Below are 23,187 nucleotides of genomic sequence, written 5' to 3' on the forward strand. Positions count from 1 at the left end.
GCTGTGTGCCTTAAACTTATACAGTAATATATGTCAATTATTTCTTAATAAAACTCGAAAAGAAAATAAGTGGTGGTCTTAAAAATTTACCAAGGTGAAATTTACTAATGGGAAACTAGAACAGCAAAATAATAAAATAAAAGTTCCCACGTGGCAGTGTGAATTTTCTCTGTGCTACCTCTCTTCAAATATCAATATTTAAGCCTTTGAAGGGAAGCTTTATAAACAACTTAAGTGTGTTTAAAAACATAGAACTATTGTGGTAGAAAGTCCTTTATATTTTGATTACATCGTGTTCAGACTGAAAAACCAATAATTAAAGATTAGATAATTAGGAGGTTAAAAATCTTCAGGTTTGGGGGCTGTTACTGAATTGCAATGCTTAAAAAGGAAGTTTGCAAATAAGAAGATGCTGAAGTGTACCAGTACGAAAGTAAAGTAAGGAACAATCTATGTGACCTTGAACTTGGCGACACATTTTTAGACGCAATACCAAAAGCACATTCCATGAAAGAAAAACTTGGTAGGTTGGATTTTTAAAATTAAAAATTTCTAAGCTCTGAAGTAAGCTTTTAAGGGAATAGAAAGACAAGCCATAGATTGGGATAAGCTATTTGGAAAACCCATGTCTGATAAAGGTATTGTATGCAAAATACAGAAAGAAATTTTAAAACTCAACAATAAAAAAAAAATTAAGGCAAAATATCTGGATACCTCACCAAAAAGGACATACAGATGGCAAATAAACAGGAATATGCTGAAAATTATTTGTCATTAGGGAACTGCAAACTAAAACAACAAAGAGATATCACTACACAACCATTAGAAAGATTTTAAATCCAAAATTTTAACAATACCAATTGCTGACATGGATGCAGAGCAACAGGAACTCTCATTCACTGACGGCGAGAATGCAAAAGGTTCAGCCACTTTGGAAGACAGTTGGCAATTGCTTACAAAGCTAAACATACTCTTACCACACAATCCAGCAGTTATGCTCCTAGATGTTTACTCAACTTACTTTAAAACATATTCACAAAACCCCTGCAGACTTCAGGTTTTTGATCTACATGAAAGAAGCTTGGAAGTCACCACCCTGTCCTAACAACCAGTAAAACGCTGAACAGACTGGAAAATCAACAACTCTTCTCGAATTCATAACAGAGGGGGAGGACACAGTGAAAACTGCTGTCTCCAGGACTGGAAAGTCAGACAAGTGAATACAGAGAGTCATGACTCACCTGAGCAGAGTCTGGCGGGCAGAAACTGGCAAGGGAACCAGTGCCGGAGCAGGAAAACCTGAACTGGAATTGTCTAATTGCTGGAGTCTCAGTGTGGACAATCTTGACGGTTAAAAACTCCAGGGGAGCCCAGTCATAGTGGGGCTCCCACACTTTAGTGAGTTTTACCTCCAGGAGCTCAACTGGATTCTCACAGTTAAGTGTCAGAGAAAAATCCCCTTGTGCTGTCAGCAGCAGGAAGGGAAGAGGAACCATTTTGAAATATGCCAGAGAGCAGGCTGTTCTACTTAACAAGGCCAGCGCTCAGGAGAAATTAATTAACCGGAGTCTAATTGGCTGCGATATTAGCAGAGTCTAGCTCACCTGGGAGAAGGGAAATACCCAACTCTAGTCAGCTGTAGCCTTCCACATAGGAGAGGGGGAATACACAGCTCTAGCCCACTTGAGCCATCCTCATTCACCTAAGGAGAGAGACAAAAACTGAAAAACACTCGTGAAGCTCCAGAGGCACTGGCCCACTAAACAACTGAGAGCTAGTTATTAGAGATTACAGAATTATAGGTATAGAATTATAGAACACTTCCCCTCCCGCCACACCTTACCACCACATTACTAACGGCCTGTTTACAGCAATTCTTTGTTCAAATCTGGCTGTCAAGAAAAATTACAAGGCATAGTAAAAGGCAAAGAAAACACAAGAGATAGAAGGAGCCACACATCGCAGGGATTGGGAATGATCATACCAGGATTTTGAAAGAACTATAATTAATATGTTAAGAGCTCTAATGGATAAACACCATGCAAAAACAGATGGATAATGTCAGCAGAGAGATGGAAATCCTAAGAAAGAACACTAGAAAAGCAAAACACTGCAACAGAGATGGGAAGAAAGCCTTTGATGGCATCATTAGTAGACTAGACATGACAGAAGAAAGAATCTCTAGGATATCCAAAGTCTGTGGGACAACTACAAAAGGTGTAACATACACGTGTAAGAATACCACAAGGAGACAATAGAAAATAACAGAAGAAATATTTTAAACAATAATGACTGAGAATTTCCCCCAAATTAGTGTCAGTCACCAAATCACAGATCCAGGAAGCTCAGAGAACATCCAACAGAATAAATATCAAAAGATTACATGTAGGCATATCATTTTCAAACCATAGAAAATCAAAGACAAAGATCCTAAAAGACACCTTCATGCAAATATTTATAGCAGCTTTACTCATAATTGTCAAAAATCAGAAGCAACCAAGATCTCCTTTTAACAGGTGTGAATAAACAGTTGTGGTACATCCCAACAATGAGATGTCATTCCATGAGAAAAAGAAATGTGGTACCAAACATGAAAAGATATGGATAAATTATAAATGCATATTGCTAAGTGAAAGGAGCCAGTCTGAAAAGAATCATGAAAAATTGTATGACACTCTGGAAAAGGCAAATCTATAGAGATCATTTTAAAAAGTCAGTGGTTGCCAGGTGTCTGGGGACTGAGAAGTGTTAAATAGGTGAAGTACAGAGGAATGTTTAGGGTAGTGAAACTACCCTGTATGATACTGTAGTGGCGGATACATGATACTGTGCATCTGTTAAAACCCACAGAAATTTACAGCACGAAGAGTGAACCTTAATATACATAATTTAAAAAAACATTCATTTAGATATTCTGGAGAATCCACAGTGGAACACAGAATGTGACAAAACATCTAACTGTATTACAAGTATGAAATAACTTCACTTAAGAAGTTTTGGGGAAAATGGTGTTGACCTAAGTAACTGTGGAACTGAGTGGAGGCTGTAAAATGAAAGCCAAAGTAAACTACATAAAAGCACTGTAAAAAATTAATGAACAGACACTTTGCTAAGAAAAAATAACTCAGATAATATATTTACTTGAATTAAAGCATAACATCATTGATATTCCCAGTCTCTGACTAAATTGGCACTGAATGACTCACCCTGGATTGTCGCATCTGTTGCCTTTGAAGTCTGTGAAACACCAGTGTCTCAAGCACATGTTTAAGGCTTTACTTGAGATTTCACATACACTGATCTCAGGGACAAATTCACCTGAAATGGGATTTTAAAAATGTATAAATGTATTAAAGCCATGTAGGATCTTTACTTTGGTGCTGCCTGCACTCAAGTTGCAGATTCCCTTAAGACTCTAAATGTACACTTACCACAGCTGATGGGTTCAAGCAGACGTGTTGGTTGCAGAAGCTCAGAGACGAGAGAAGTTGAAGAAACCTGCAGAGATTTCTTGGAACCCAGCGCCTATTCACTAAAACCAATGACAAATGTAAAGCAAGTAGGAGGTGACAAAGGTTGCAAAGACATTCATTGTTTATGTTTTCTCTAGTGTGTGCTGATTGCCAAGAGTCCGTTCCCTCTGTCATCCATTCCCCAATACGGCATGAGTTAGCAATTTTATCAGTAAATGTTTTCACTCTCAATATTCAACCTGTTCTAACAGACCATTAAAGACAGTTTTTAGATTCACAGCTTGTCATCATTTGTCTATACCTGTGGCAAGGAATATGGAATAAGATGCTCTCAGCGCTTTTTGCACATTAAACTAAGGTGACAAATGCTGTGTATCAGAATGATCAGGTACATAAAATTCAGACACCCAACTGGCATGCTGTAGATATTTGGATTTTATTTTTAAAATGTTCATGATAAAGGGTTATAAGTTCAATATTATAAAGTCAGGTATACATTATAATGAAATGAACTACAAGAATTAGCAATATGCACAATACAACTTATTCTTTGATCCTGATTTTTAGAATTCATGTTATGTTTATCAATTTATACATTAGAGTTTTTCTATTTAAATACAGTTAAACAGAGCTATAATAAAAAGCATGATGTTTTATAATTGGGATCAGCTTTCTCAATAGGCAGAGGGAAGGAATGTGACTGACATCTTTATTTTCTTCTATGTGTAAAGGAAAATCACTTTATTTTGACATGCCTCAGTATTAAAATCAGCATTATAAAATATTCATTGTAATCCCTAATTTTCATACTGATAGTCAAGATTTAACAGAAGTTATAAGAATTGCACTGATATAGATTTATGGTACTCCAAATAAACATCAAATATGGGCTGTGAGCTAAAAGGGCCTATGTCATACTGCTTAGGTCAGCTTCAGAAAGACACAGTAGATTTCCAGAATTCTTCAGCACTATAAAATATGCATTGTAATCCCTAATTACAATGCAGATACGAGTCTGTCGATGCCCTTTCACATAAAACTCCTTTAATCGCTGCTTCAGATACTCGCAAATCATGATTTACAATTAATGAAAATTTAAAATTACACAATTATTAATCAAATAGTGTACTATCAAGCAGGATGGATTAAATTATGATGTGATAATTTACAATCACAAAATCTCACTGGATTAACACAGTCACTATTTCTTGCCAATTAAGCATATCTATTGTGGTACTGCAGGGGCTTTCTGCTTATAACTGTCACTCAGGAATCTAGGGTGATACAGACTCATTCTGGACACGTAATTCTACAACCATTGCAGTAGGCAAAAGGTTAGATGGCAAGTTGCACCTGTATTTCAATTTTTCCAATTGGAAATCCGTATAATACTCTGTTCACATTTCACTGACCAAAGCAAATCACATGGCAATTCTTAATTTAAAGATAATGGAAGAGGAATAAACCTGGGATGATTCCAACACCAATCATAAGGGCTACAATTATTGAGGAGGCCTCCCAGTGAACTTCACAGGCATACCTATGTTAAATATTCTAGCCATTAGCTTCAGCTGAGTGCCCAAAGAAAAGCTGGAGCTCTTGGCAATCAAACTACTACATGGTAAAGATTACAGTCAGCAAATTACCCAGGGCTGGCCCATGACTGTTCCTGTAGGTAAAGTTTTCTTGGAATCAGCCATGCCCACTCCTTTATGTATTGTTTATGGCTGCCTTTATAAAACAACAGAAGAATTATGTAGTTACAAAAAACTCTGTATGGTCTGAAAAGTCTAAAATACTTACTCTTTGGAGTTTTAAAGAAAAATTTGCTGGCTACCAGTGTAAGTGCATACATGACAGATGATAAAGATTTTATTTTTGTTTCTTCCTCATATTTTCTTTCAGTAGTGCTTGTTTCTGATGTAATACTGTACATGTGAAAATTCAAGGGGGTCCCCACAGGAGTCTACATTATTGGTTAATGAGTGTGAAAAGCATCAATCCATATTTACCACCAGAAATTACTGAGAAAGTTTGAGTTTGTAACTGTGAAAGGATAAATATGAAGTTATGCATGCCTTTTGGTAAACACAGTATTTTTATATATCTTTTGTGTATTTTTAATTAAAAATTATTCATTAATAGTTACTTTTTCATTTTTTTCTATCGTGGCAAAATCCACAATTCTTATCACTTCAGCTCTGTGGCATTAAGCGTACCCACATTGCTGCGCAACCATCACCACCATCCATCTCTAGAACCTCTCCATGCTCCCCAACTGAAATTCTATACCCATTAGATACCAACTCCCAATTTCCTCCTCCCCACAACCCCAAGTAACAGTATCTGTCTCCATGAACCTGAGCACCCTAGCTATTCCCACACAAGTGGGATGTTGCAACATTTATCCTTCTGTGACTGGCCTACTTCTTCTAGCATAACATCTTCAAGGTTCATCCTTGCTGTAGCACATGCCAGGATTTCCTTCTCTTTCAGGTCTGAACAACAGTCAACAGTATGCATAAACTACATTCTGTTTATCCTTTCTTCCTTGGATAGACACCTAGGTTACCCCCACCTCCTGGCTACTGTTAAAAATGCTGCCAGATCATAGGTGTACAAGTGGCTGTTCAAGTCCCTACTCCAACCTCTTTTGGGTATATACCCAGAAGTGGAACTGCTGGATGACATGGCAATCGGTGTACAATTTTTGAGGACTAGACAGTCCTCCAGAGCCACTGCACCATTTCATATTCCCATCAGCAAAGCACAAGGACTCCAATTTCTGCGTATCTTTGCCAACACCTGCCATTGTGTTTTGTTTCAACAACAGCCATCCCAAGTGTGTGAGGTGACATGCCATCCTGCTCTCAGTCTGAATTTCCCTAAAGATTAGTGATATTTAATATCCTCTCATATGCTCATGCACTACCCATACATCCTCTCTGGAGAAATGTCCACTCAATTCCCTTATATTTAATTGGACTGCCCTGTATTTTTATTGCTGAGGTGTAGGACATCTTTTGGTATTCTGGGTGTCAATCCCTTATGCAGTATATGATTTGCAAATATTTTCTCCCATTCTGTAGATTACATCTTCACTCTGTTGATAGTGTCCTTGGATGCACAAAAGTTTTAAATTTTGATGAAGTCCAACTTATCTATTTTTTCTCTTGCTGCCTGAGCTTTCAGTGTCATATCCAATAAAACATGATCAAATCCAATGTCATGAAATTTTGCCATGTTTTCTTCTAAGAGTTTGATAGTTTTAGCTTTTACATTTAGGTCTTGGATCCATTTTCAGTTAACTTTTATATATGTTAAGAGCATAACTTCCTTTCTTAATGCATGTAGATCATCTACTTCTCCCAAAACCACTTGTTGAAAAGATGTTTCTTTCCCCATTGAATAGTCTTGGCATCCTTGTCAAAAACCAGTTGACTACTTGAGGTCCCTTTAAATTCCATGTTAACATTAGGATGGGTTTTTCTATTTCTGCAAAAAAAAAAATCATTGTGATTTTAATCGGTATTGCATTGAATCTGTAGTTTACTCTGGGTAGTGTTGACATTTTAACAATATTGAATATCTCAATCAATGAATATGGGACATCTCGCCATTTATTTGTGTCTTTTTTAAATTTGTTTCTTTAATTTCAGTGTAAATATTTTTTCTACTTGGTTAAGTTTATTCCTAAGTATTTTATTCTTTTTGATGCTATTGTAAATTGAATGGTTTTCTTAATTTCCTTTTTGATTGTTCATCGTTAGCATACAGAAATGCAACTAATTTTCGTTGTTGATTTTGTATCCTATAACTTTGCTGAGTTCATTTATTAGTTCCATTTTTTCTCTTTTTCGGGGTGTAATTGTTTTGGTTTTCTACATATAATGTCATGTCATCTGTGAACAGAGATAAGATTAATTTTTCCTTTCTGATTTGGAACGTTTAACTTTCTTTTTCTTGTCTAACTGCCCAGGTTGACTTCCAGGACTATGCTGAATATAAGTGTTGAAAAAGAACATTCTTGTTTTGTTCCTGATATTAAGAGAAAAAGTTTTCAATCTTTTATCATTGAGTATGAAGTTAACTATGAGTTTTTCATATACGGCCTTTATTATGTTGAGGTGATTTCCTTCTATTCCTAGTTTTTAGAGTGTTTTTATCATGAAATGTGTTAAATTTTGTCAAATGCTATTTCTTAATCCATTGAGATGATCATGTGTTTTGTTCTGGTTTGGTTTGGTTTTTTCTGCTAATGTGATGTATCAATATTACATTGATCGATTTTCATATGCTGAACCACCCTTGCATTCCAGGAATAAATCCCACTTGGTCATGGTGTAAGTAAACAGAATGTTTATGGGGAAATTTAACAAATATTTCTAAATTATAAAATTTTCAAATATTTACAAAAGAAGAAAGGTCAATAAATCTTATGAATTCATCATCTAGCTTAAAAAAATGTTTTAAATCTATCCCCTAATATTTGTTATTTAAACCAAACAACTTTAAAGTTAATATGAATCTCAAAAATAGTAATAAAAATATTTCTTACATAAACAAAATCACATTAGCACTTGTTACAAATTTAATTATTTATTAATATTATGTAATAATATTCAATTCATAATCAATTTCCTTTACCTTCTAAAAAATCTATTTTCACAGTTTTTGATCACATCAGAATTTTTAAAAATCACGCAAAATCCTCCATTTTAATTTTTTGTTTTTCAATTCTATTAAAATTCTAAAGAAATGTAGGCAATTATTCTATAGTACACTCCAAATTTTGGATTTTATTGATTGCTTCCTTATGAGGTAGCTTAACTTTTTCCCTGTTCTCCATATTTTCTCAATATTTTAGATATAAAGGTTTGAATATATTAAACTTCAAAAATTTTGTCAAGAATACTGTGTAGGGCTTCCCTGGTGGTGCAGTGGTTGAGAATCTGCCTGCCAACGCAGGGGGCACAGGTTCGAGCCCTGGTCTAGGAAGATCCCACATGCTGCGGAGCAACTAGGCCCGTGAGCCACAACTACTGAGCCTGTGCGTCTGGAGCCTGTGCTCCACAACAAGAGAGACCACGATAGTGAGAGGCGCACACACCGCGATGAAGAGTGGCCCCTGCTTGCCACAACTGGAGAAAGCCCTCGCACAGAAACGAAGACTCAACACAGCCAAAAATAAATAAATAAATAAATAATTATTAAAAAAAAAAAGAATACCGTGTAGATAATTTTGGGTGATTCAATTGCATAACATGGAGAAGCATAGTATGTTTGTTTGTCTCAGGACTAGTGATTCTAATCAGGAATAAGTCTAGATTAGTTAAGGCCTGAAGCTTTTACAATTTGAAGTCTCTTCTTTAACAAAAAGGCTACAGAATTACAAAAAAAGTGACAAATATAAATGTTTAGTTAGAATAGTAAAGAAATTACAGACACAAAAATTAAAGTTCATAATACCTAACTAATTTCTTCAAACATCATACACTGTTCTGGCCCCTCCCAGAGCTTGGAAGTGACATATGCAAATAAGGGAACCTGAAGCTGAAGCTTAATTACCTTCATGGTAACCTGCTTCTGATACTAAGGTTGATTACTGCATTCCAGTCATGACATAACTCCTTCTTTATAATTCTTCCCGTTAGCATTCCACCTTAGTACAATGGTAACAGCCATCATGACTGTTGCCTAAATCCATTATTTCAATATAGATTGCAAAAAGTTATTTAAATTTGATCATTTCTTCTCCATTTTTGAGACAGAATTCATTTTTAAGAACAGTGACCCTCAGAGCTATTTGACTATCTAAAATACAGTTCCTACCATAAAGATAGTAGAATGTGTATTTCCTTACCATTATCTATTTTGAGAGTAATGAGTTGATGTTTAAGCAAACTCTAATGATTTTATCATTTTGATATGTTACTTTTTTCTTCTTTTTATCACTATCTCTATGAACTCATTTTCTACATTTAGAGTTTTTATCAACTGTGAGGTCATTAAAAAAATCTTTTTTAACTATCTTATCATTGGCTTAAATATTCTATTCAAGCTGACTGACTCTTGGTTCCTCTTGACATGACCCCATTAGTTTCGAGTAGCCAATCTTTCTGGTGTTTTAATATGTGTTAGATTCACCTTATACATTTCCTGCCTCAAACACAGAACCAGTCATTTCCCCCAAGCAAATCCCAGGCCCCCTTAATTGGGTACATTATACTACAGACAACAATCTTGTCATTGGGTATTATATCACTGTAAAAAGTGACATCTCCTGCTTCTTTACAAAAATTACATTTCAAATTATATCACACCAGACCAAGTAAAATGATTGCCTGCAGTCTACTCTGATATAATTGTATTAGTAAATATAATTTGGATGTATTTTTCTTTTGACTCTCAGAAAACTTGCATTTCTAACCAGATACCCAACTCACTATTTTTATTTTTAAGAGCCAAGGATTACTACATTGGTTTAAAAACTAGTACATCTTCTATAATAGGGTTACAAACAGAAAAATACCTTCTGAGTTTACTAAATATAGACAAATCATATGTGGTGATATATACCAATTATGTGTGTCTAATATTTTATACATAATTTACTTATGGCTGAATAAATAGATATTATCATGGCTTAGCTGCAAGTTACAGTTTTCTTATTTCTAATGACAAGTCCTATAACAAGAGAAAGTCAAGGATATTTCTGTACATAAAACGTGTAGCATTTTTCCAAAACTCTTCCCCTCTGTTGAATTAAGTAAAAAGTGCAGTTTTACTTAATTCAACAGATCCTTGACTAACTGGCCGTCAGTTTCACTGTGAATGTTACATTCAATAAGCTACAATTATAAATCCTTAAGAGTCTTCTTATTATTGAAAGGAAGGTGAACACAAAAAAAATAACATTACATTTTTACATTTAACCAAGATTATTGGTTCTTTGCAGCAAGGTTTTCAGACAATAAAAACAACTGATGTCATTTATCTCCAAATATCTTTTACAGAGCAGGGGAACTAATGTTCTTTTGTTCTGCTGGCCAATTTCCTTGCTATTGTGTAAACATTAGTTTACTTTTAAATAAAAAAGATTAAAAAAAAGAAAGAAGGAAACAATTCATATTGACTATATGTTCCTTTCCAGGTAGACTGTATTTTCTTCTACTCCACAGCCAAACTTATTGAAGGAACTGTCTGCATAGAATTTTTTTTTCAAAGGATCACCTAAACACTACTCAACTAATCAACTACAGTTTGGCATCGCTCCTCTTGCTCTATTAAAAGTGGTCTTTGGAGGACCCCACCAAACCCCATGTTGCCAAATCTAAGGATAACTTCACCATCAATGTCTTACCAGAATTGTCAGTACTTGATTTTTCTCAAACTCCACTCTGATTTCTAGTTCAACACAAGCCCTGGGCTGCCTTCTTCTTCCAATCCTTCACAATTGTGGTAATAAATACTTTTATGTCCTAATATTGGTAATCACGATCACCGTCTCTCCCTTTTCTTAAATAGTCATGTTAGGAGTCTATCAATTTTATTAACTTTTTTCAGGAAAAACAACTTTTGTCTCTATTAATTGTATTTATGTTGAGTAGTTTTTTTTATTTCACTGATTTCTTTTCTCACTATTTATTTATTTTGTATTGCCTGGGACAGTTATACCATATACTGTAATTATTTTGGCTTAATACAGATAGTTGTTCTTCAACTAAATTAAGAGCAGGAAAAATGCTGTTTGTTTTTTTTTTAATAACAACAATTTCTGTTTTCATTTCATCTACACATGAGTTCCAATGGGCAGTGTTTCCCTTCAGCCTGAAAAACATCTTTTAGTATTTCCTTTAATACCATTCTACTGGCCAGAAATTCTCTCAGCTTTGGTTTTCCTGATTTTGTCTTTCTTTATCTTCATTATGATTGGATATTTTCTCTGTAGATTCTGAGTTTGGTTTGTTAGTTGTTTTAAGCTATATTACACATTAAAATCTAGAAGATTCTCGCATAACCTTCTCTGAATAATTTTGGTGCTCTGACCCACCACCAACATCCCGAGCTCAAAGACTGGAGGCCCCTTGTAATAAAATTACAGAGGGATCTATGATTGAAAGTAGATCTCGGAGGGGGTTATGTCCCTACCACAGTGGATCAGACTCCACTGAAGGGACTCCACTGGAGTTAAACTTCTTGGCTTCTAGAACCAACTTTGTCTGTCCCCTTCAACATGGACTGTGTCCTGAAGCCTAGTTCCCATGAAGCATATTTAGGAGTTGAGCTAGTTTTCAGAAAACTTCTCTTGATTCTTGGTGTATTGTCAGGCCCGCTCTCCAGCCCCCACTACCTTTGCCAGCACTGGACAGTTTCCCCCTTCTCCTCATGCCTTGTTTGTACATAAGTTTCTCCTCACAATCAATAAATAGTTCCAAGTTTGTAAACAAACAAACAAGGCAAAACTTTCACATTGGCATAAAGGTCACAGCATAACTCTAAACATTGATTTCAAATTGGAATCACATTGAATTTTAATATAATTTTGGAAAAATAGACGATTTCATAGACATGTTATGTTTCCATCAAACAATATGGTACATTCCTTCCCTTTGTTCTGGCCTTGTTTTATGTCCTTCAATAAAACTGTATTACTTTCTTCATAAAAGTTGGGTACTTTCCCTTTAAGTTTATTCCAAAGTATCATAGTTTTTCTACTGTGTTGAATGGATTATTAAAAAATCCTATTACTACTTCTAATAGGAAAGACCTAGTTATAAATTACATTTTACATCCCTTCAATTTTCCTAGATCCCTTAATAGTTTTTTTAAGAATTGACTTGTCTCTTAGTTTTGGTAGGTACAAAAATACATCATCAAAAAGATATATTTTATCTCTTCATTTTTAAAATTTATAAAGATTATTTCATGTTATCTTATTGGTTGTAACCGAAAATTTATAATAATATTGCATAATAATGTGGATGCTATCCCTCTCTGTCTTAATCCTGGTTTCTCCATGCTGAAGATTTAGAGACCTGTTTTCTAAAGTGTTGCTGTTATTAAAATTTGATAAATGATTTTGATTACAATTTCCATTTTGCTTGGAGATTTTATTAAAAACAAATTTCAAATGATACCAAGAAATTTGCCTGGATATTGGAGAAAATATTAATGTTTTATTTTATGAGATGTATTTATAGTATTACTGTTACTGAGCTAAATTTTCAGCCTTGCAATATATTCTAGTTTATCATAACATATTATGCTTTCAGTACACTGTTTATTATATTATTTATATTGTATATATAAACATATCAATTACATTTGATATAGAACTGGGCTTTAACCTTAATCTTTTTATGTTGCTATATTTTTATTTTACAAAATGAATAAAAAGTTTTACATTTTATTTCATGACTGAAATGGGTTCAATACCATTAAAGTTACTTACCATTTAAAGTTTGTAGACGGGGCTTCCCTGGTGGCGCAGTGGTTGAGAGTCTGCCTGACGATGCAGGGGACATGGGTTCGTGCCCTGGTCTGGGAAGATGCCGCGGAGCGGCTGGGCCCGTGAGCTGTGGCCACTGAGCCTGCGCGTCCGGAGCCTGTGCTCCGCAAAGGGAGAGGCCACAACAGTGAGAGGCCCGTGTACCGCAAATAAAAAAAATAAATAAAGTTTGTAGACAAATTAACTGTCCAAATATCTTTACCTCATTTCCTTTTTCTGTTATTTTTTCCAGCTTTACTAAGGCATAATTGACAAATAAAAATTATTTATATTTAAAGTGTACAGCTTTGTTTTGATATATGTAAACATTGTGAAATAATCACTACACTTAAGCTAATTAACATATCTATCACCTTGCATAGTTATCATTTGCTTTTGTGTGTGTGCGTCTGGTATGAACCCTTAAGATTTACCCTCTCAGAAAATTTCAAGTATACAGTACAATATTGTTAACTATAGTCACACTGCTGTTCATTAGAAATTATTCATCTTACATGACTAAAACTATGTACCCCTTGACCAACATCTCCCCCTTTCCTCCTCCCATCCTGCCTCCTGGAACTCACCATTATACTCTCTGTTTCCATGAGTTCCATGACTATTTTAGATTCCACATATTAAGTGAGATCACACAGTACTCATCTTTCTGAATCTGGATTATTTTATTTAGCATAATGTCCTCCAGGTTCCTCAATGTTGTCACAAGGTCAGAATTTCATTCTTTTTTTAAGGCTGAATAATCTATTATATATCTACATTTTCTTTACCCATTCATCCATTGATGAGCATTTAGGTTGTTTCCTTATTTGGCTGTTGTGAATAACACTGCAACGAACATAGGAGTGCAGATCTTCTTGAGATACTGATTTCATTTCTTTTGGATATGCTGTATATGTAAAAGTGGGATTGCTAGATCATAAGGTACTTCTATTTTTAATCTTTTGAGGAACCTCCTTATTGTTTTCCATAATCGCTATATGAATTTACATTCCTACATACAGTGGACAAAGGTTCTTTTTCTCCATATCCTTCCAATACGTGTTATTCTTTGTCTTTTTTGATGACAGTCATTCTAACAGGTATGAGGTAATAATTCATTGAGGTTTAAATTTGAATTTCCTTGATTAGTGACATTGAGCAGCATTTAATGTAACTTTTGGCCATTCTGATGTCTTCTTTTGACAAAGGTCTATTCAGGCCCTTGGTCCATTTTTTAAATTGGTCTGTGTTTTTGCTATTGCTTTGTATGTGTTCCTTACCTATTTTGGATATTAGCTCCTTATCACATATAAGATTTGCAATATTTTCTCCCATTCTTAGGTTGCCAGTTCATTCTGGTGATTCTTTTGCTGTGTCAAAGCTTTTTAGTTTGATGTAGTCCTGTTTGTCTATTTTGCTTTAGTTGCCTGTGCTTTTGGTGTCATATCCCAAAACTCATTGCCAAGACCCATTTCAGTAAGCTTTTTCCTTATGTTTTATTATTGTAATTTTATAGATTCAGGTTTACATTTAATACTCTAATCTATTTTGAGTTGATTTTTGTATGTGGTATAAGTGTCCAATTTCATTCTCCAGCATGTTAATATTCAGTTTTATTAGCATTACTTATTAAAGAAAACTATCATTTCCTCATTGTGGGTTCTTGGCAGCTTTGTTGAAGATCAGTTGTCCTTAGAAACCTGGATTTATTTCTGGCCTCTCTACTCTGTTCCTTTGTTCTACATGTCTGTTTTTATGCTAGTCCCATACTGTTTTTATTACTGTAGCTTTGTAATGTATTTTGAAATCAGGAAGTGTGATTCTTCCAGCTTTACACTTCTTGCTCAAGACTGCTTTGGCTATTTGGGGTTTTTTGTAGTTCCATATGAATTTTGGTATTGTTTTCTATATTTCTACAAAGAGCATCATTGGGATTTTGATAGAGATTGCATTGAATCTGTAGATATCTTTGGGTAGTACAAACATTTCAACAGTATTAATTCTTCCAACCTACAAACACTGGATATCTTTCCATTTGACTGTGTCTCACCTCTTTGGCTAAGTTTATCCTCAAGTATTTTATCCTTTTGGTTGTTACTGTGAATGGGAAGTTTTTCTTAATTTTCTTTTTGAACAGTTTATTGTTTATGTGTAGAAATATGACTGATTTTTTTTCAGTTATGACAGATATATAACACTATATTAGTTTCAGGTGTACAATGTAGTAATTCGATATTTGTATATATTGCAGAAAACTCATCACCATAAGTCTAGTTAACATCCATCACCATACAAAGTTAAAAAATTTTTTTCTTGTGATTAGAACTTTTAAGATCTACTCTCTTAGCAACTTCTAAATATACAATACAGTATTATTGACAATGGAAAATGTGACTGATTTCTGTACAGTGATTTTGTACCCTGCAAGTTACTGAATTTGTTTATTATACTAACAGATTCTTTTATTGAATCCTTAGATTTTTTCTACAGATATGACTGTAACAGAGATTATTTTATTTTTTCTTTCTTATTTGGATGATTTTTATTCCTTTTTCTGATCTACTTTCTCTGGCTAGAAATTCCAGTACTATGTTAAATAGAATTGGCAAGGGTGGGCATCCTTGCCATGTGCCGGATCTTAGAATAAAAGCTTTCCATTTTCCACCATTAATTATTATATTAGCTGTGGGCTTCTCATATACATTTATTGTGTTGAAGTAAGTTCCTTCTACACTTTGTTGAAAGGTTTTATTATGAATGAATGTTGAAAAAAGATGCAAAATCTTTTTCTGCATCTCTTTTCTAAGGTGATTGACCTATTCAAGTGTCCTAGTTAATTTAAAATCAAGATTGGTATTTTACACATAAATTATTATTATGTTTTCAAATTTATTGAAATAGAGTTCCAGATAACACTTCGTAATTAAATTTCAATCCATCTGTGGAGTTTTGTCTCATTCTTTTACCTATAGACTATGCCTACTTCAATTCTACAATGGTAGATTTCTAGAGTTGAGATAGAAATCATATGGCTTCAAAACCTAAAATATTTATTTTCTGGCCCTTTATGAAAAATGTTTGCTGAGCTATTAAAAAGAAATACATAGAAAATCTAATCATTATTACTTTATTGTATTTTAGCTTCTTCACTTGGAATTTTCCACTAGACCATAACTGTATCAACACACAAGCCTCTTCTGTTTTTCTCTATACTAAATATTATACCACATTTCATTTTCTTTCTTCAAAATCAAATGCTTAATTTCTTTGTTTCAACCATTCCTCAGCTTTTCCTATCCAGTTATACACATCAGAAACCTGGGCTCCTTTTGGGTACATTCTCCTCCTACACACTGCAGCCAATCTATTATTTATAAATTTCTTAGACAAATAAAGTTGAGTTACGCTATGTCTTGGTAACTAAGAATAATACTGTGTAAAATTCTAATTCCCTACACCAGATATTTTAAAGTATGTAAAACAGTTATTATATTAAGCAATCTGTAATTGGTACACCAGTATATTCCTCACATAATCTGAGATTTGCGTATTCTAGTTCCTTCCAATTCTTCACCTTTATCTTGTGTACTTTCTTGCTTCTTCAAGCATAGTATATTTCTTCAAGCTTCTCTAGTGCAGAAAGCTCTTTCAGACACTTAGACATCATTGAAAAATGTTTCTTCTCCCTGAAAATCCCACTCTCCTCAACAACGCACTCAAACTTCAGTAAAAACATTAGTCCCTCTCAAAGGATTTTTTTTGTTAATTTTTATTTCATTTTATTTTATGTTTTTTTACACTTTTATTGGAGTATAATTGCTTTACAATGTTGTGTTAGTTTCTGCTGTATAACAAAGTGAATCAGCTATATGTATACATATATCCCCATATCCCCTCCCTCTTGGGCCTCCCTCCCAACCTCCCTATCCCAGCCCTCTAGGTGGTTACAAAGCACCGAGCTGATCTCCCTGTGCTATGCAGCTGCTTCCCACTAGCTATCTATTTTACATTTGGTAGTGTATATATATCAAGGCCACTCTTTCACTTAATCCCGGCTTAACCTCCCCCCACCATGTCCTCAAGTCCATTCTCTATGTCTGTGTCTTTATTCCTGTCCTGATCCTAGGTTCATCAGAGCCATTTTTTTTTCTGATTCCATATATATGTGTTAGCATATGATACTTGTTTTTCTATTTCTGACTTACTTCACTCTGTATGACACACTCTAGTTGATCCATCTCACTACAAATAACTCAATTTCATTTCTTTTTATGGCTGAGTAATATTCCATTGTATATATGTGCCACATCTTCTTTATCCATTCATCTGTCTATGGACACTTAGGTTGCTGCCATGTCCTGGCTATTGTAAATGGTGCTGCAATGAACACTGTGGTACATCTCTTTTTCTAAATTATGGGTTTTCAGGGTATATGCCTAGTAGTGGGATTGCTGGGTCATATGATAGTTCTATTTTTAGTTTTTTAAAGAACATCCATACTGTTCTCCATAGTGGCTGTATCAGTTTACATTCCCACCAACAGTGCAAAAGGGTTCCCTTTTCTCTACAGCCTCTCCAGGATTTGTTTGTAGATTTTTTGATGATGGCCATCGTGATGAGTGTGAGGTGATATCTCATTGTGGTTTTGATTTACATTTCTCTGATGAGTAGTGATGTTGAGCATCCTTTCATGTGTTTGTTGGCAATCTGTATATCTTCTTTGGAGAAATGTCTATTTAGGTCTTCTACCCATTTTTGGATTGGGTTGTTTATTTTTCTGACATAGAGCTGCATGAGTTGATTGCACATTTTGGAGACTAATCCTTTGTCAGTTGCTTCATTTGCAAATATTTTCTCCCATTCTGAGGGTTGTCTTTCCATCTTGTTTATGGTATCCTTTGCTGTGCAAAAGCTCTTAAGTTTCATTTGGGTCCCATTTGTTTTTATTGCTATTTCTCTAGGAGGTGGGTCCAAAAGGACCTTGCTGTGATTTATGTCACACAGTATTCTGCCTATGTTTTCCTCTAAGAGTTTTACAATGTCTGGAATTACATTTAGGTATTTAATCCATTTTGAGTTTATTTTTGTGTATGGTGTTAAGAAGTGTTCTAATTTCATTCTTTTACATGTAGCTGTCCAGTTTTCCCAGCACCACTTATTGAAGAGGCTGTCTTTTCTCCATTGTCTATTCTTGCCTCCTTTATGAAAAATAAGATGACCATAAGTGAATGGGTTTACCTCTGGGCTTTCTATCCTGTTCCATTGATCTATATTTCTGTTTTTGTGCCAGTATCATAATGTCTTGATTACTGTAGCTTTGTAGTATAGTCTGAAGTCAGGGAGCCTGATTCCTCCAGCTCTGTTTTTCTTTCTCAACATTGCTTTGGCTATTCAGGGTTTTTGTGTTTCCATATAAATTGTAAAATTTTTGTTTCTACTTCTGTAAAAAATGCCATTGGTAGTTTCATAGGGATTGCATTGAATCTGTAGATTATTTTGGGTAGTATAGTCATTTTCACAATGTTGCTTCTTCCAATCCAAGAACACGGTATATCTCTCCATATGTTTGTATCATCTTTAATTTCTTTCATTACTGTCTTACAGTTTTCTGCAAGCAGGTCTTTTGTCTCCTTAGGTAGGCTTATTCCTAGGTATTTTATTCTTTTTGTTGCAATGGTAAATGGGAGTGTTTCCTTAATTTCTCTTTCAGATTTTTCATCATTAGTGTATAGGAATGCAAGAGATTTCTTTGCATTAATTTTGTATCCACTACTTTACCAAATTCATTGATTAGCTCTAGTAGTTTTCTGGTGGCATCTTTAGGATTCTCTATGTATAGTATCATGTCATCTGCAAACAGTGACAGCTTTACTTCTTCTATTCCAATTTGGATTCCTTCTATTTCTTTTTCTTTTCTGATGGCCGTAGCTAAAACTTCCAAAACTATGTTGAATAACAGTGGTGAGAGTGGGCAACCTTGTCTTGTTCCTGATCTTAGAGGAAATAGTTTCAGTTTTTCACCATTGAGGATGATGTTGGCTCTGGGTTTGTCATGTACGGTCTTTATTATGTTGAGGTAGGTTGCCTCTATGGCCACTTTCTGGAAAGTTTTTATAATAAATGGGTGTTGAATTTTGTCAAAAGCTTTTTCTGCATCTATTGAGATTATCATATGGTTTTTATGCTTCAATTTGTTAATATGATGCATCACATTGAGTGATTTGCATATATTGAAGAATCCTTGCATTCCTGGGATAAACCTCACTTGATCATGCTGCATGACCCTTTTAATGTGCTGTTGGGTTCTGTTTGCTAGAATTTTGTTGAGTATTTTTGCATCTATGTTCATCAGTGATATTGGTATGTAGTTTTGTTTTGTTGTGACATCTTTCTCGTTTTGGTAGCAGGCTGATGGTGGCCTTGTAGAACGAGTTTGGGAGTGTTCCTCCCTCTGCTATATTTTGGAAACGTTTGAGAGGGATATGTGTTAGCTCTTCTCTAAATGTTTGACAGAATTCACCTGTGAAGCCATCTGGTCCTGGGCTTTTGTTTGTTGGAGGATTTTTAATCACAGTTTCAATTTCAGAGCTTGTGATTGGCCTGTTCATATTTTCTATATCTTCCTGGTTCAGTCTTGGAAGGTTGTACTTTTCTAAGAATTTTGTCCATTTCTTCCAGGTTGTCCATTTTATTGGCATAGAGTTGCTTGTAGTAGTCTCTCATGAGCCTTTGTATTTCTGCAGTGTCAGTTGTTATTTTTCCTTTTTCCTTTTAATTCTGTAGAATTGAGTCTTCTCCCTTTTTTCCTGATGAGTCTGGCTAATAGTTTATCAATTTTGTTTATCTTCTCAAAGAACCAGCTTCTAGTTTTATTGATCTTTGCTATTGTTTCCTTCATTTCTTTTTCATTTCTTTCTTATCTGATCTTTATGATTTATTTCCTTCTGCTAATTTTGGGTGTTTTGTTTTCCTCTTTCTCTAATTGCTTTAGGTGTAAGGTTAGGTTGTTTGGATTTTTCTTGTTTCTTAAGGTAGGATTGTATTGTTATAAACTTCCCTCTTAGAATTGATTTTGTTGCATCCCATAGGTTTTCGGCCATCATGTTTTCATTGTCATTTGTCTCTAGGTATTTTTTTATTTCCTCTTTGATTTCTTCAGTGATTTTTTCGTTATTTAGTAGCATATAATTTAGCTTCCATGCACTTGTATTTTTACAGATTTTTTTTCCTGTAATTGATATCTAGTCTCATAGTGTTGTGATAAGGAAAGATACCTGATACAATTTCAATTTTCTTAAATTTACCAAGGCTTGATTTGTGACCCAAGATATGATCTATCCTGGAGAATGTTCCATGTGCGCTTCAGAGGAAAGTGTATTCTGTTGTTTTTGGTTGGAATGTCTTATAAATATCAATTAAGTGTATCTGGTCTAATTTGTTATTTAAAGCTTGTGTTTCCTTATTTATTTTCATTTTGGATGATCTGTCCATTGGTGAAAGTGGGGTGTTAAAGCCCCCTACTATTCCTGTGTTACTGTTGATTTCCCATTTTATGGCTGTTACCATTTGCCTTATGTATTGAGGTGCTCCTATGTTGGGTGCATAAATATTTACAGTTGTTATATCATCTTCTTGGATTGATCCCTTGATAGTCTTTATTTTAAAGTCTATTTTATCTGATTTGAGAAATGCCACTCCAGCTTTGTTTTGATTTCTGTTTGCATGGTGTATCTTTTTCCATCCCCTCACTTTCAGTCTGTATGTGTCCTTAGGTCTGAAGTGGGTCTCTTATAGACAGCACATATATTGGTCTTGTTTTTGATTCCATTCAAACAGTCTGTGTCTTTTGGTTGGAGCATTTAATCCATTTACATTTAAGGTAATTATTGATATGTATGTTTCTATTACCATTTTCTTAATTGTTTTGGGTTTGCTATTGTAGCTCTTTTCCTTTTCTTGTGTTTCCTGCCTAGAGAAGTTCCTTTAGCATTTGTTGTAAAGCTGGTTTGGTAATGCTGAATTTTCTTACCTTTTGCTTGTCTGTAAATCTTTTAATTTCTCTGTTGAATCTGAATGAGATCCTTGCTGGGTAGAGGAATCTTGGTTGTAGGTTTTTCCCTTTCATCACTTTAAATATGTCCTGTCACTCCCTTCTGCCTTGCAGTGTTTCTGCTGGAAGATCAGCTGTTAACCTTATGGGCATTCCCTTGTATGTTATTTCTTGCTTCTCCCTTGCTGATTTTAATGTTTTTTCTTTGTATTTAATTTTTGATAGTTTGATTAATATGTGTCTTGACATGTTTCTCCTTGAATTTATCCTGTATGGGACTCTTTGTGCTTCCTGGACTTGATTATTTCCTTTCACATGTCAGGGAAGTTTTCAACTGTAATCTCGTCATATATTTTCTCAGACGCTTTCTTTTTCTCTCCTTCTTCTGGGACCAAAGTAATTTGAATGCTGGTGTGTCTAATGTTGTCCCAGAGGTCTCTGAGACTGTCCTCAATTATTTTCATTCTTTTCTCTTTATTCTGCTCTGTGGCAGTTATTTCCACCATTCTATGTTCCAGGTCACTTATCCATTCTTCTGCCTCAGTTATTCTGCTATTGATTCCTTGTAGAGAATTTTAAATTTCATTTCTTTTGTTGTTCATCATCGTTTGTTTGCTCTTTAGTTCTTCTAGGTCCTTGTTAAATGTTTCTTGTATTTTTTCCATTCTATTTCAGAGATTTTGGGTCTTTACTATCATTACTCTGAATACTTTTTCAGGTAGACTATTTCCCTTTCATTTGTTTGGTCTGGTGGGTTTTTACCTTGCTCCTTCATCTGCTACATATTTCTCTGTGTTCTCGTTTTGTTTCAGTTACTCTGTTTGGGGTCTCCTTTGCGCAGGCTGCAGGTTCATCATTCCTGCTATTTTTGTGTTTATCTCCAGTGGGTGAGGGTGGTTCAGTGGCTGTGTAGGCTTCCTGGTGGAGGGGACTGGAGCCTGTGTTCTGGTGGATTGGGCTGGATCTTGTCCTTCTGGTGGGCAGGGTTCCATCCAGTGGTGTGTTTTGTGGTGTCAGTGAACTTAGTATGACTTTAGGCAGCCTCTCTGTTAATGAGTGGGATTGTGTTCCTGTCTTGCTAGTTGTTTGGTATGGGGCATCCAGCACTGGAGCTTGCTGGCCATTGGGTGGAGTTAGGTCTTAGTGTTGAGATGGAGACCTCTGGGAGAGCTCTCGCCAGTTAATACTACATGGGGCTGGGAGGTCTCTAGTTGTCCAATGTCCTGGACTCGGCTGTCCCTCCTCAGAAGCCCAAGTGCAACACCTGGCTGTATCACCAAGACCCTGCCATCCACATGCCTTGAAAGAAAAGGAAGAAAAAAAACAGATAGAACACCAAAACAAATGGTCAAAGCAAAACTAAACAGATAAAATCAAACAAAGAAACATACAGACACACACACTCATTAAAAGAAAAGACAAACAAGCAAACAAAAAAAACAAAAAAACCAGAAAAATGAACAGACAGAACCCTAGGTTAAATGGTAAAAGTAAACCTAGGCAGACAAAATCACACAAAGAAACATACACACACACACACTCATTAAAAGAAAAAAAAGGAAGAGAGCAACCAAACCCATAAACAAATCCACCAATGATAACAAGCACTAAAAATTAAACTAAATTAAGCATAAAACCAAAAACAAATCAGATGCAGAAAGCAAACCCCAAATCTACAGTTGCTCCCAAAGTCCACCACCTCAATTTTGGGAACATTCATTGTCTATTCAGGTATTCCACAGATGCAGGGTTTATCAGGTCGATTGCAGGGATTTAATCCACTGCTCCTGAGGATGCACGGAGAAATTCCCCTTTCTAACCTCTGCTCGCACAGCCCCTGGGGTTCAGCTTTGGTTTTGGCCCTGCCTCTGTGTGTAGGCCACCCTCAGGCATCTGTTCCCCGCCCAGACAGGAAAGAATTAAAGCAGCGGCTTATTTGGGCTCTCTTGACCACTCAGGTCAGAGAGGAGGAAAGGTATGATAGTCATAATTGGAATGCGGGGTGAGCCTGCAGCGGGAGAAGCTGGCGTGACATTGCAACAGCCTGAGGCGTGCCTTGTGTTCTCCTGGAGAAGTTGTCCCTGGATCATGGGACACTGGCAGTGGCAGGCTACACAGGCTCCTGGGGGAGTGTGGTAGTGTCCTGTGCTTGCACACAGGATTTTTGGTGGCAG

At 35.3% G+C, this 23,187-nt stretch overlaps 1 long non-coding RNA gene across 1 annotated transcript in view; it reads right to left on the minus strand.

The window, feature by feature from the left end:
- Positions 1-22,913, minus strand: part of LOC149748475 (uncharacterized) — a 210,882-nt gene extending 187,969 nt beyond the window's left edge. Inside the window, exon 1 of the long non-coding RNA XR_016394446.1 lies at positions 1,242-22,913. This is a non-coding gene — a long non-coding RNA (uncharacterized LOC149748475). The remainder of the gene's footprint in view (positions 1-1,241) is intronic.
- Between the last annotated feature and the right edge of the window lie 274 nt (positions 22,914-23,187).

The sequence above is a fragment of the Delphinapterus leucas genome, chromosome 9 (assembly GCF_059928025.1).
Source record: "Delphinapterus leucas isolate spDelLeu-1000000601 "Yukka" chromosome 9, BTC_Dleu_Yukka2, whole genome shotgun sequence".
NCBI classification, from domain to species: domain Eukaryota; kingdom Metazoa; phylum Chordata; class Mammalia; order Artiodactyla; family Monodontidae; genus Delphinapterus; species Delphinapterus leucas.